Genomic DNA, 15,330 nt, shown 5'->3' with positions numbered 1-15,330 from the left:
AGTTATGATGAACAACCGTTTATGATTATGCCTTGAGTACCCGGTCTTTTGTGTACTCTTAATAGCCGTTACTAGGACCATTAAGTGATATTCAAGCGGAACAATACATGCTAGACATGAAACAATATCAGAATTGGTTCCAAAATCAAATGTCATCATAGAAATAATATTGCAGTGCTATTGAAAATGAATCTCATGTACGTCCAAACCAAGACAGTGGTGAAGAGGGTGGGAAATCATTTTTGTTATAATGTTTAATGTAAAAAAATGGAAGTAATTTACATTTCTATCTCAATCAGCTTTCTTTCGAGTCAAGATTACATCTTTCTTATGCTTAATTATGGTGAAAGAGTCTTGTTATGCACACTGGCGGACCCAAAAAATTTTGCTTCCGGGAGAACATTTTAGTAGTAGTAAAGAAATATTTAAACAACACCGAAAAATATTAATAACACAAACACACACACACACGCAAACACACACAAAAACATACACAGACATACCTGCACCGAGTTTTCATGTTCTAACACAAAATTAGATTAGAAAATTCTAAATCTTTAAAATTTTAGTATAGTTTTGAATTAATTATAATATGAATATGAAAGATACTAACTGTTGGAAAGAATGTGGAGTAGAAGTAAAAAAAAAAATAAACAGAAATTAAAAACTACACAAAGTAAACATTGAAAATTGTATCAAGTATTATTCATTGATTATAGAGATGTGAGTGTGATAGAAAAAAGTAAGTGTATGTTAAACTTTCCATGAAATTAAAGTAAGTTGAGGGACTTGAGTTTAAAACAAACATAAACCTATTGGCCAAAAGGAATCCGCAATGGGCAGAGCTCGGATTTTATATCAAGCTTGACTAGCCTAAAATTATTAGACAGTAAATTTTCACTTGTCACCTATATGCATTTGTCAACAATATGCATTTGGATTTTGGAACCAATTCTGATATTGGAACCAATGATAGAAAGATCCAAATGCATAATTTAAAGTCTTTGGATCTTTCTATCATTATTCTACCATATATTTAAATTTTTAGATTCAAACTAAGTTGATTTTAGAACTTCATGTAAGAATAAATGAGATTCGCGTAACTTTATTGATGATTGAATCATCATAGAAACATCATAGGAATGCATGAAACTAACCATTTAATGTTTGTTATATGGAGAAATAATAGATGTCATAGATAATTTTTAGAAAAAAATATAACATGAATAATAATTTAGATGAAGTCTAACACAAATGTAGGCCATAAATTGCATTATAAAAAAATTGGCCGAAAAAGATCCTGTCAAGAGTAGGGGAAAGTTAAAATAGACAAATACAAGGGGCCAACAGGGAAGCAAGGTAAAAATCTATGAGCACTCATTGGATCCGTAGTACGTGAGACCATTAAAACGTACGGAAGTGCTAGAATTACAAAAGATTTTGACAAAAGAAGTTACTCAGCTGATGTGGCGGTTGTGATATTCATCTCTAAACAGTCCAGATTTAGTCAAACTTTCAGACCACAACCGCCACATCAGTTGGGTAGTTTCTTTTGTCAAAATCTTTTGTTATTTTAGCATTTCCCTAAAACGTAAGACCAGCTAGGGAACCACTTCTCTAACCCTAATTAATATTATAATGTTAACTTATTAACTTAATATAAGCTTTACTTGGACTAGAGTCGCGGTTCACCGCACTATGGCTCCGCCCTTGGAATATTTATGTTATATTTTTATCATTTCCATAAATTTGTAAAACTTTCAGACTGACTGAAATATTTCTGCAAATTTAAATTCGGATCGTCAAAAATTTCCATTAAAACAGACATTTTATTCTTTATTTATAATTGTCGTCTCTGCCGGAGTATTTTGCTCCATGATTTGTGGGTAGAGTATATATATATATATATATATATATATATATATAATATACTTAAAAACTAAGTTGAAAATACGATATGATCAACCACGTAATGTCTGAGCTAATTTGGACTGACATACTGCGAATGAAGTCTAGTACTGAATAAAAGATAACTTCACTCAGTCATTGCAGCCAAACTTGACTAGTGTTTGACTCCATCAATTGTATGACCTTCGCTTCGTGGAAAGATCCTTAGAAAGTTTAAGGTCTGTAGGGGTGGAAGGCTCATGATCAAGTAAAAGAATTGTGAGGTCCACCACAAAAGACTAGTGTGTGTTAGGTTAATCCATTGCCACCAATTCTTTACTTCTCAAGTTCAGCAAATATCACGTAGGAAATTCAAAAATTTGATTCCAAATCATATTTCTCATGTTTCATATGAGGTTGTTATATATATATATATATATATATATATATATATCTCATATTCTCTAATATACAAAAAAGATATATTAGAGAATATTTTCGGTTGTTGCCTTGTTTGTTGAAAGCTTGATTTAGTAGACTTAAAGATTATTTTAGACAAGGCAAAGTAGTTTCATCCATAAAAGAAAACAGGGTTGGTGGCTTAGGGGGCTAACAATCCCCTGTGACAACAAACCAAGAGAAGATTACATTGCAAATGGCCTACATCCTGATCTTGACATCCCAACTTCTAACAAATTGACTAAAATGAGTATTGTTAATCTATTTCTAATTCCAGGCTCAAAAATAAATTATTCTTTGCATCTTAACAACTAGTGTATTCTCTACTGATTGTTCAATATCATCTTCTTCCCGCAAGACCCTTCAAAACTCAGTGATTTATCTCTAACCCAGGACCGTGTGGTGGGAGGTGCAGGTCGTGCGCCGACACAGGCCCCCACAACAAGGGGTCAGTTTTACCTTTTTAAGGTGTAGCGACTAGTAATTAAGTAGGCGAATTAAGTAGTTCGGTTGGTTTGATGCTTCACTAGCCACATGAGAGGTCTCTAGTTCGAGACTTACAGCTGACAATTTGCGTTCTTTTTAAAGCCACATGAGAGGTCTCTAGTTCGAGACTCACTAGCCACTTGTATACTTGTGTGCTCGCTAGCTAATTGTGCGATATTGAATTTTAGTTTCATTTGCATACCCTTTTCGTATAGTTTTTGCACATCAAATAAGGAATAAGGACTGCAAATCACAAATCCCTCTTCATCATTCTCTAGCATATATCTTTCTTTAAATTTGTCATTCGCTTGCTCATGGCCCTCAACCCTCTTTTAAATCTGTTCTAAGTCAAAATCATAATGGATAGTCACACATTGAAATGATGATAATTTAATTTTTCTAGAATCTTACGCAACAATAACATTTGATTATCTCAAAAAAGATTATTTTGTCATTATGGAAAAAACCAAACAAGGCTAAATGTTAATTCCTTATTCTCGTAGTTTAATTTTGATTTCTTAAATTCCAAAATGTTGTTGTATGAAATTAAAAGACTCTCGTCAAACCAGAGAAGTTTTACATGAAATGTGTTATGTCAATCATATATTCACATCATACATTGAGTTTGGATTCGTCAATGATTCAATCTTTATTTTATACTTAAATCATTTCAAAAAAAAAAAAATCAGGTAAAAGAAATCTTTCAACTCTCGGTTTTCATGTAAAAGGGCCACGTTTCAAGTTTGCCAGCGGAACCCTAAATTGTCAGCCACAACCCTACTCTAGCCAAGTTGCCCAGATAATGGTTGGAGGGATACACAAATCAATAAAAGACTTTGTATTTGTAATCTTCGTAACTTTCCAATCACGAAGAACTTGAGAAATGGTGTGGACACTAATGGACAGGGCCTGATTAGGATAGGTTGAATCCCAAACCTTATAAGTGAACGGGCAGAGACGAAAAAGGTGAGAGGAGGTTTCACAGTTCAACTCACAAAGAGAACATCTGTTTGGAATATATAATAGATCATCTTTTTATCATACTATCCATGGTTGTCCAGTATATAACATAATAGCCCAAAGAAGAAATGACACCTTTGAAGGGACAAATTTATCCTAAATCCGTTTTGGAATTAAACTTCGATGAACCACATTGTTGTCGGAGCTCTTTATAAAAGGAATTGACAGAGAAACCATGTTGAGAGGGCATTCATACCCGATTATCTATCATGGAGTATAAAAAATGTGAAGCTTGAGTTGTCTCACTAAGAAAAGTTGAAAGATTTTCAATCTCATTACTCTGTATAGGTCTTGAGAGATGGAGGTTCCAAGAGTCATCACTAAATTCTCAACCCCAAGTGTTCTTAGATAGGTGCATATTTTTTCTTGTTTGCTTTCCGAAGAGTTGGAAATCGAATTTTGAAAGACCATTCTTGGTTCAATCGTCTATCCAGAAGCTCAGATGCTTGCCTCTGTTAATCTCTAGCTTCTAAGTTTTAAGATACTTGGGATTATTTTGGTCATTGATTTCCATGGGCCTGAGTGCTTTGATGCTTTTTGAGTTTTAAGGAATCATAAGGAAGAGAAGCTTTTTTTATTTTTCATGTATTATTGATCTTCTTTAGAAAATGTTAAGTTCTTGACCATATCACCAAGGCCATTTTCCTATCATTGCTTTGTTCATAAGCTCCATATTTTGTATGCCTAGTCTTCCAAATTTCCTACTCAGACATAGTTTCGGCCATGCCACCCAATGGTGTTTTCTCTTGGATGAGGAAGATCCTCAAAAGAAGTTTCTGATTATCTTATCAATGAATTTCTAATAGATACTGGCATGAAGAAGAAATAGAGAGGTAATACAAAGGTATAGCAGAGAGATTAATTTTAATCAAAACCATTCTTCCTCCTTTAGTAAGATACCTACATTTCCAAGTTGCTAGCTTCTTCTTTAGCTAATCTATGATTGGATCTCAGAAAGATTTGCGTTTAGAAGATTTTCCTAATGGAATACCGAAACAAGTAAATGAGAATTTCTCTAGCTTACACCGAACAATCTTGCTAATATGTAGCAATAGCTCATCATTAGTATTAATACCAATAATAGATGATTTTTCTCTGCTAATCTTTAGATCTATAGAACATTCAAACTTCTGCAAAATATTACAGAGAGTGTCAACCTTAGGGATATCAGCTTGCAAGAAGATGGCAGTATCATCTGCAAACTGCATGTGTGTAGTCTCACAGGCATGATCTATAATGTTAACCCATGAAGACTATTAGAGGATAAAGCTTCTTCAATCAATTTAGTGAAGATTTCTCCAACTAAGATGAAGATAAAAGGGGACAACGGATCTCCCTGCCTTAATCCCTTGAAGCTTTTGAACAAACAATTTGCCTTGCCGTTAACTAAGATTGAAAAGTGAACTGAACTCATGCCTTTTTAGATCCATCTTCTCCACCTCCATTTGAATCCCATATATTCTAGAACTCAGTCAATTGAATCCCATTAAACATTGTCAAAAGCTTTTTCAATATCAATCTTAAAGATCATCCTTGGCTGCTTAGATTTAATAATAGAGTCAATTACCTCACATGATATAAGGATGAGTCGAGAATTTGTCTTGCGGCAACAAAAGCACCTTGTGTACCAGATGCTAGCCAGATTGGTCAGAAATGGCTTTAATGTATTAGATAGTACCTTATTGGATATTTTTTGTATGCCATTGATGAGACTTACGAGACATAACACATGAGACCTCTTTTTTGGGAATGAGAGTGATGAAAGTGCAATTGTGTCTAAATTTTGTTTTGAATTCGTTCGTAAATCCATCAGGTTAAAGAGCTTTCTTTGTTTTTAGGTTCTTGATAACTGTAAATATTTCTTCTAAAAGAATAGGCTTCTCTAATTCAAGGATATAATCCTTCGATCTGAAGGAGATGTCCTTCTGAAGGAGTGTCCTTCGACCAAGGTGGCAATGCATACAATTTGTCAGTTAGGATGATGATGACTTTATCCGGAAGATCATCTAGTCCGGTCCAATTAGGGATCGTAATGCTTAGCTAGAAGCCGCTTACGATCGTCGGATCACTTCGATAATCCGCGACTAACATAGACCGGATCCTACAACGGATTACATCAAAGAGTGGTAGCTTGATCAGAGAAAGTTGACTCGTGGGAGCTTGCCTATAGATGGATATGATCCAATCTGATAGTGCCAAAAAGATAGAAAGAATCGGGCTCGAAAGAGATTCTCGAAAAAGCGAAAAAGCACACTTTATGGGTCGGGAAGGGAATCCCTTTAAGCGATTCCCTTGGTCGGCCATATAAGATAAGTGGGCCGAGCAAAACATGCCCATAAGGGGCAGTTATGGCCGGCCACACTAAAGGGGAAACCATAATTAGGGTTTATCCTAACTAGGGAATCCCAGAAGAATAAAAACTCTTCTTCTACTTATCTTTTTTGAGGGACTTTTTTAGGATTCCTTATTTGAGTAGGACTCTACTAAGGTTATGCCTATATAAGGACCAGTTCTAAATTCAGAAACGGTGTGGATTTTTTTCAAGAGAAAAACTTCATCTCTCTCACAATATACAGCTAATGCAGAGAGGGGGTTTTAGAGACAAAGCTCTCAATCTATCTATGGAGTCAAAAGAAGAATGGTTCTTCTTCTCAACCTTCAATGGAGTTCTAGCGGATAACAAATAAGGGAGATCAAGTTATTTACTTGGGTGTCTCAAGTAGAGGAGCTACATATGAAGCTCTCATCTTCTTCGGGATAAAGTTAATCGAATCTAGTTCGTGGGAAAGCGAATCCAGGTATTCTTCTTTCAGTTTCTAGTTCATTATTAGTTCATGCATATGATCCTGGTTAATTAGTGTTAAACATATGATGTTTGAGATTCCGCTTACAACACTAGTTAGATGATTAGTATGTATTAGATACGTACAAAACCCTACAGTGGCATCACGAGCCATTTGCATGTAACTAGTATTGACTAGAACGAATTAGATTCATACTTGATTTATTAGATATATTAGTTTGAATATAGATTCGGACAAGTTCTTGAATAGTTTGAATAAGATTCGAACATGTTCTTGATTAGTTTGAATAGAGATTTGAACACGTTTTGATTAGTTTAAATTAGATTTATATGTAATCAAAACGTGATTTTGAAAGGGTTTCAAAGCATAGAAATCTTGGATTTTGAGTTTGTTGAAAAGAGTTTTCGAAAACTAAAGTTCTAGGGTTTTGGGTTTTTGATTTGGGATTCAAAAACCACTGTTTTTTATGAGTTTATCATCAAAAACAGTAGCAATAGCAAGAAAAGGGAAAAAGAAGACGAGAGTTTAGAAGTTTCTAAACTCTTGTCCCGGGCCAAGCAGGCTGGTCGCGTCTAAGACGCGTCCAGGACGCGCTCCAGACGCGTCCAGGACGTGATCCAGCCGCGTCAATGACGCGACATTGTTGCGTCCTCTCGGACATACTCGGACAAGAATCCCGATGGATCCGCGTTCGAGCATATCTGGTCGCGTCTAGGCATACCTAAGTCATCTCGGACTTGGAGTCCGAGATGATCTAGGATACGAAAGTTTCGGTCTAGGACCGAGACCTCGACCATGCTCCTAGACGCGTCTAGGACGCGTCTAGTGCCTCCTTGTTTCTCAGACTTCCTGTCCGAGAAGGCTACAACTCGGTCAGACGCGTCCAGAACGCGTCCTAGGCCAAAGGACGCGTCTCGCCTAGGGCCAAGACGCGTCCGGAGCAATGGGCCCGACACGTTTGGAACGTGTCGGTCCGGTCTGGCCAGTGCTAGGGCTAAGTCCTAAACTTGTCACGGGGCAACCCGGGCTAGTCAAGGGACATGTTGACCAAGTTTGACTTGGGTCTTTCGAGTTTTACTCGGGCCTTAATCCGAATGGGAGGTCTTGATTTTTCTTCTTCCGATTTCACCCAAAAATTTTCGAAATCGACCCGGGCCATCTGAGGGCCCAAGCGGAGTTTTTCCTTGAATCGATTTTAGAAATCATTAAGGAAGAAACATAACGTGCCATTAGTTCACATTTTACGAGAATTGACTTAGTAGCATGTTAGACATAGATATGTCACAATTTCCCACAAATAGCAAAACCTAGAAACAAATCTAGGTCGCGTACTTTATTTATGATTGTCGTATACTACCTCCGTCTCAAAATGAAAGTCCATTAATCCTTTTTGGGTTGTCTCAAAATGAAAGTCCCATACCATATATAACATATAATATCTAATGTTTTGACAAATATACCCCTCCTTAATTCTATCAATATCAAGTGCATTCATTAGGAAAGATAATGCATGCACTACTTTTGTCCAATAAAATTCACTAGATTGAATAACAATAAATGCTAGCATTCTTATTTAATAAGGACAATATGGGAACACACAAAACGAAAATAAATCGGGTGAGTTTCGATAATGGACTATGAATATGAGACTGAGGGAGTATTTTGTATGTATATGTGAATGCGTAGTGTAGTATTGCCTTTAGTTAAGTTGACGACTCTTGTTTCTAAGCACAAGTGAGTATGTGCCCGAGTAATACTTAGAGTATAGGGTCGTAGAATCCATTGATGAACCGAACTATGAGATCATAGTTCAAGTGGGAGTAATCAATGGAGGTTCAAGGACGTAAATCCAAACGAACCATAGACGAACAAGAGGAAACCTAAAAGATTAGATCTTTTAGGGGCTATACTAGGAACTAAGTAATTCCTTACGCAAACTCACATAAACTTTACGTCATAAGTCATGAATGGTTATGATAAAATTCACAGTAACACAAACTTGATAAATTACGTAAAAGTCCCCAAAAAGAATTTTGAGAAAAGCCTACCCAGAATAAGACACCTACTGAGCCCTTTTTCATCGATGGTGGGTCTGCCTCTGCAGGGTGCCATCTTTTACCTCGGGACAGTACGGGTAGATCTATGAAGAGGTCTACATGCCTAACTGATTATTCTCAACGAGTCAGCAAAAGGGTTTTAGATTTCGAGGCAAAGGATGAATTGAACACATAAACGTGTTATTCATCAACCAAGAAGCATAGGAGTATGATCAGTAAAGAGTTACTCATCCAAGACGATGGGGTTAAGGGCAGTGCCCTAGTACGCTTAACCTCAAAGAAATGGGGTCTTGGAATCACATTGTTCAACCGGGGGAGGTGTATTGAATAATGTGGCAAAAACTATGTTTTTGCAATTATAATAAGTTTTAGGATTTTGTTTTTTTCTTTTAAGGTAGAATATATATGACTATTAGAAAATAGTTTTCCAACCTTCGTTTATCCCTTGAGAAGGACTTAAACGAAACTTATTTTCTTGATTGGATTAGAATCCGAGAAACGTTCTCGAATTCGAAACAAAGAAAACGTCCGAGAACATCCTATTCCTAATGTTCGATGTTACCTCAGTTAGTAAAGACAACTGAAAAGAACATTGAGGAACATTTGAATCTAAGAAACAAGTTCTTCAGATTCAGCAACAAAAGGAATATAAGAAGAGTTCTTATAATTCATAGGGACAAAGGGTCAGAGTTTTAAAAGCAATGGCTAGGCCATTACAAGAAACCACCTTAAGTACCTGGAAGACAAAGAAACGGAATTGAGAATTTCGGTTCTTGCATCTTGTTAACAAAGTTAATCTAGCAAGTTTAGTAGATTTCCTTCATGGGATTTACATACTTGACTAAAAAGAGAAAAGATCCAAGAGGGAGCAGAAGCAAGTAATTGCTAAAGATGCTGAATTGGATCAAAGTCTTCTCTTAGACACCGATCTAGCTTAGAACTTAATAAGTGTTATTATGTTCTTCAAGAAACATCTAATGTTTTAAATCAGTGCTAAATTAACAAAGTCGGTTCTAGGAGAACTGAAATGTTAACAATGATACTATAGGCTATGATAAAAGGATTCAAACGGGTCAACTCTGGTTTTGTCATTGCGTCTAATTGACATAAGACACATGAGGAAGATCCAATGATATGGACTTCCAAGTCTAGTGATTTTGAATCATACGACACATGTGAATTTTGTTCAAAAAGACTATTTGACAAAGTCACCTTTTCGAAAGGAAGCTATGACTAGTGAATTAATAAGTCTTCATACATACGAATGTATGAAAAACTATTAATACACTAACGAGAGTTAACCAGAATCCAGTTGACATAAATATAAGTCATTCGACTGGATCGAGATGATGAATATTTAAGTAAAAAATTTGATGACCATCAAGAAGTTGAGAAATAATTTCTCATCTTGCTCCAACAAACACATCATATAGGTGATGAGTCCAGTGGGAGTAATCGAACAAGTTAGACATGAGTAGATTAATAATGCGAATAGGCCAATCTTCCAAACACTTTCGAAGAAATTCGATAAGAGCAACAAACTGACAATGGTATTACAAACCAATGGTGGTATACGAATGTCAGAAATTGCGGTTCCTATCTATTCTAGCCGATAGATATGGAAAGAAAGGTAGAGATAGCAGATCTCGTAGATCCTTCCGCATAAATCGAATTAGATTCGAATGAGAACACTCAAGGAATGGAGAACGTCTCAAAGTTGTTCAAACCCCTAGTAGGCCTTGAAGGCTCATAGATCTGTCTTAGAGGACTAAATCCCACTGAAGAAGAGATGAGCTACCTACACAAAAGCTATGACGGAATCACTCCGAAATATGGCTTGTGGCCTTAAGATTATAATGGAATCCACGTCTGAAGTCAAGTTTGGAACTTGATCTATTTTCTTAAGGGAATAAATATTAAGTACAAATAGGTGTTTCAAAGAGTTTGAAAAACGGACAAGGATGGAAACATTAGTGTTTCCCAGAGATAGACTAGAAAAGAAGGTCAAAGAGTTCTTGGTTTAGACCATGACAAGACCATCTCTCAAGTCACAATGCCTAAAGGCCATAAGGATCAAACACTAGCAAATAGAATGTGTACGTAACACATCCTGGAAGAAGTTAACACTTCTAAAGTTAGTGAAAATTGCAAGCTTCAGAAATCCGTCTGTGGATTGAAGCAGGCAAGTAGGAATAGGAATCTTTGATTCTACAAAGTAATCAAGAGTTGATTTCTTTGAGAATGAAGTGAAATCTTGATTTAGGAAGGTCAAGAAGGTTAGTGGGAGTGACCCAGTATTCTTTGGTCCGGTATGTAGATGACATACTATAAGTCGAGATTAACATACGGATGTTGAAAACAGTTTAGAACTAGCTCAATTAAAAGGACCCCACATAAAGGTGAAAGGCTTTTGGGCATCAAAGATCTATAGGAATAGATCGAGAAGATGATAAGACTCTTTCAAGAAAAGTTTTCAAAGGTCTAATGTGAAAGACTAAAGAAGAGTAATTCTACCCAAGCCTCGGGGAACATAGCTTGGCAAGATTTAGAATTCGAGATATTATGATGAGCAAGCATGCATGAGAAAGATGGTTATGCTCAAGGCATAAGATCGGTCATGTTAGACATGATTAGCGTTTACCTTGACGTCTCATAATACTTGGAGTATCTATGGTCGTCACCAATCAAATCCAGATAAGCTGATATGGATCGCATAAAGTTCTTAAGAAAAACTTATTCACGATAGGAAAACAAAACGGTTGAAAAGTCATATGTTGCAAACTTCTAAAATAAGATGACAATCTTGACTTGGAAGAACAGCAAGCTAGAAGGGTTCCAGGCAAAGACTGTTGAAAACTGTACAAATAAAAGAAAGTAGTTAAAGCTTAAGAAGCTTTAATTTAGTATTAAAATACTAAAGATTATCATAGGGATGATAACCAGCAAAATCCGCACAGATTAGATCTACTAAACTAAACTGTCACCTTAGACTAAGTACGAAAGTCATACTTGGGTCATAAGCATTAAGCTTTCCTAAAAAGCTTAGACTGGTAAACTTGAGGGCGTAAGGAGTTACACGCGAAGGCTCAAGATTTACAAACTCTTATTATCTGAACTAATTTAATTATTTCGTCGTTAAATCGTGGTTTAGTATTTAACCGACAGTCCAAAAATAGTGAAGCATTCTAAGTAAGATTATCAGATACGTGATCTGGTAAATGAAACCCTACTAAGTGAATTTAGAATAGATTCATTATCAATTCCCTGGTCCAGGTCATTGCATAGACAACAATGACTTACGAAGACTAGCATGTGAGATTGACTGATAGCGCAGTTTCATGGGCTATGTTAATTGGGAATTCGAGTCAATTACATGGGTGTATGATTGGGATTATACACTGGATAACCCAACGTGAGAGTTCTTCAATGATTAGTGAAATATGTCATGAACTCTCATAGGCAAGATTGGAGAGGTTCCTTAAACATGAGTGTTCCACTCATCTTATGTAAGGAGTGTCTAACTTTTGGTACCGCCAAACGCCGTGTCGTAAAAGGAGGTTATAAAAACGGATTACCGAGAATGACTTGATAAATATGAAGTTAAGTGGGAGTACAAGACTGGATTATGTCCTCCTAACAAGGTTTGGATTAGTATCTCCGGGCCACTTGAGGAGAAGCAACTGAAAAAATGTACGGCCGTACTCTAATAGATTAATAGTTAATCATTAATTTTGCAGTTGTTCTCTAGATCAAGAAAGTCTGAATAGATATGATGTATCAGATGAGATGCGAACTGACAAGGGAATCGATCACTGCACTTGTTCTAAGTACAAGTGGGAGACTGAAGGATATAGTCCTTCGGTCTGAATGAGCGTCCTTCGACCAAGGTAGCAATGCGTACAATTTGTCAGTTAGGATAACGATGACTTTATCCGGAAGATCATCTAGTCCGGTCCAATTAGGGATCATAATGCTTAGCTAGAAGCCGCTTACGATCGTCGGATCACTTCGATAATCCGCGGCTAACATAGACCGGATCCTACAACGGGTTACACCAAAGAGTGGTAGCTTGATCGGAGAGAGTTGACTCGTGGGAGCTTGCCTATAGATGGATATGATCTAATCTGATAGTGCCAAAAAGATAAAAAGAATTGGGCTCGAAAGAGATTCTCGAAAAAGCGAAAAAGCACACTTTATGGGTCGGGAAGGGAATCCCTTTAAGGGACTGTTATGGCCGGCCACATTAAAGGGGAAACCCTAATTAGGGTTTATCCTAATTAGGAAATCCCAGAAGAATAAAAACTCTTCTTCTGCTTATCTTTTCTAAGGGACTTTTTAGGATTCCTTATTTGAGTAGTACTCTACTAAGGTAATGCCTATATAAGGACCAGTTCTAAGTTCAGAAAAGATGTGAATTTTTCTTAAGAGAAAAACTTCATCTCTCTCACAATATACAGCTAATGGGGAGAGAGGGTTTTAGAGAAAAAACTCCCAATCTATCTATGCGGTCAAAAGAAGAATGGTTCTTCTTCTCAACCTTTAATGGAGTTCTTGCGGACAACAAAGAAGGGATATTTTATTTACTTGGGTGTCTCAAGTGGAGGAGCTACATATTTAGCTCTCATCTTCTTCGGGATAAAGTTAATGGAATCTAGTTCGTGGGAAAGCGAATCCAGATATTCTTCTTTCAGTTTATAGTTCATTATTATTTCATGCATATGATCCTGGTTAATTAGTGTTAAACATATGATGTTTGAGATTCCGCTTACAACACTAGCTAGATGATTAGTATGTATTAGATATGTACAAAACCCTACACTAATAGATTGTCATCTTCCTCTGAAAGGTTGTTGAGTATTGGGAGTTCTGACCACTGAAGGGAATGAGAGGGGGGCTGGAAAATATTAAAGAAATAGTCGACAAAGGATCTTGTTGTCTCATCTGGTTCTGTAGTCATCCCATGATGTGTAGTCATCCCATGATGTGTTTGGATTGATTTTTTTTTAATCTTTGATTATTGTTTGGTTACTGTTTCTTCAAAGGTTTACCTGAAACACATCTAAGAGTACTATCTCAGTATCATTTGAATACTATATTCTAAAAATGTTGTAATCCGAGTGACCTTGTAGATAGCAATTTTGGTCCTACAGATTGTATTACATGAAAATAGAACTTAAGGTGTGCCTGAAGGATTTGATTCTATGACGTAATTATGAGATGAGCAAATCTATCGACATTAGAGAGAGGAAGTCTACATTCAATGTCGTCAAATACTTGAATTTGTTACAACCAAATATTAATATTTTTCATAGATTTATTTGCTCATATACGGATAGAGATAATGGAAAATGATCAAAATGACATATATTCCTGGAAACTAGAGGAACAATTTTATATAAGAGTCCTCCTGAAGAGACTATCAAATTAGAGATAAATGTGGTTCATGTTCCTAAATAAAATTCTCTAAAGAGGATATGTCTGAAAAGAGACAATGGTCCTCAACGAGGCACGAAAAAAAACTCATTGAAATATATGCAGAATGTGGAAGTTTATGAGATCAAATAAAATCGTTAGAAACGATGTATTTCGGAAAATAGTAGTCGTTACGATCGTATTGATCATGCACTACTCAAAGTAATTGACTAAATTTTGACGAATAAATTCATTACGTATGGATTTTTCTTGCAAAATAATTTAATCTTCCGATTTGAAGTCGAAGCACCAACAGTGTTACCTTTAAGGTAATAAAGTAGATATAAGTAAGAAATGAAAAGTCATTTAGTCTATAAAAGGCTTAACATCCATTTATAAATTTTCTATATGAGTTAAAAATATCGAGTTAAATTATGAATACTAATAAATCTCATTGACTCCTGGAGAGTTTATCCGAACCCCAGAGTAGAGTTTTCGAAAAGATTTTTTGAGAAAGGAAAATGTTAAAAGTAATATAGTCAGGAGATAAAGGCTCTAAAATTTAAAGAATCTCATACTATCTCGATTTATCATCTTCATGGAAATTAAGGTCCAGAAGTACCTAATGTAGTATAGGCAATACATTACGCATATGCAATGTGGTTTCAGAATAAGTGACCACAATTCACATATTCCTGTAAAAGGAAGAATTCCATATTAATATTTTAGCAAAGGGAGTATGATGTAAAATGTCTATATTAAACTTTTATGCGTTATACTCTTTTTTCTTCTCAAGGTTTTGTCCCGTCGGGTTTCTGTTGTCAAGGTTTTAATGAGGCAACTATGCGTATTAAAAACTGTTTTAATTTTTTAAAAGTTGTAGTCTTTTTCTTTCGTTCAAGTTTTGTCCTGCTACATTTTTTTGTCAAGGTTTTGATGCAACTAACAAAATAGGATTAGGATTTTATGCTAAGTGGGACCGTGACAAGTCAGGGATTGGATGACCTACGGGAAGATTTTCTATTTTTAGTAGTTTCCAAATTTTATATTTGGGTTTTTTGAGCTTACCCCCTCACAATTAATTGGTAGTTGAGTTTACCCCCTTCAGTAATTGGTAATTGAGCTTACCCCCTTGAATTTAGATTTTTTGTCAAAACTACTAAAGATATGTTTGGTATGTGATAATAAAATCAGAAAGTAAATAA

The sequence above is a fragment of the Eschscholzia californica genome, unplaced genomic scaffold (assembly GCF_041429995.1).
Source record: "Eschscholzia californica isolate CP2 unplaced genomic scaffold, dmEscCali1.0.p SCAF_6, whole genome shotgun sequence".
NCBI classification, from domain to species: Eukaryota; Viridiplantae; Streptophyta; class Magnoliopsida; order Ranunculales; family Papaveraceae; genus Eschscholzia; species Eschscholzia californica.
The sequence above is the reverse complement of the archived record's forward strand: the minus strand, read 5'-3'. Positions refer to the sequence as shown.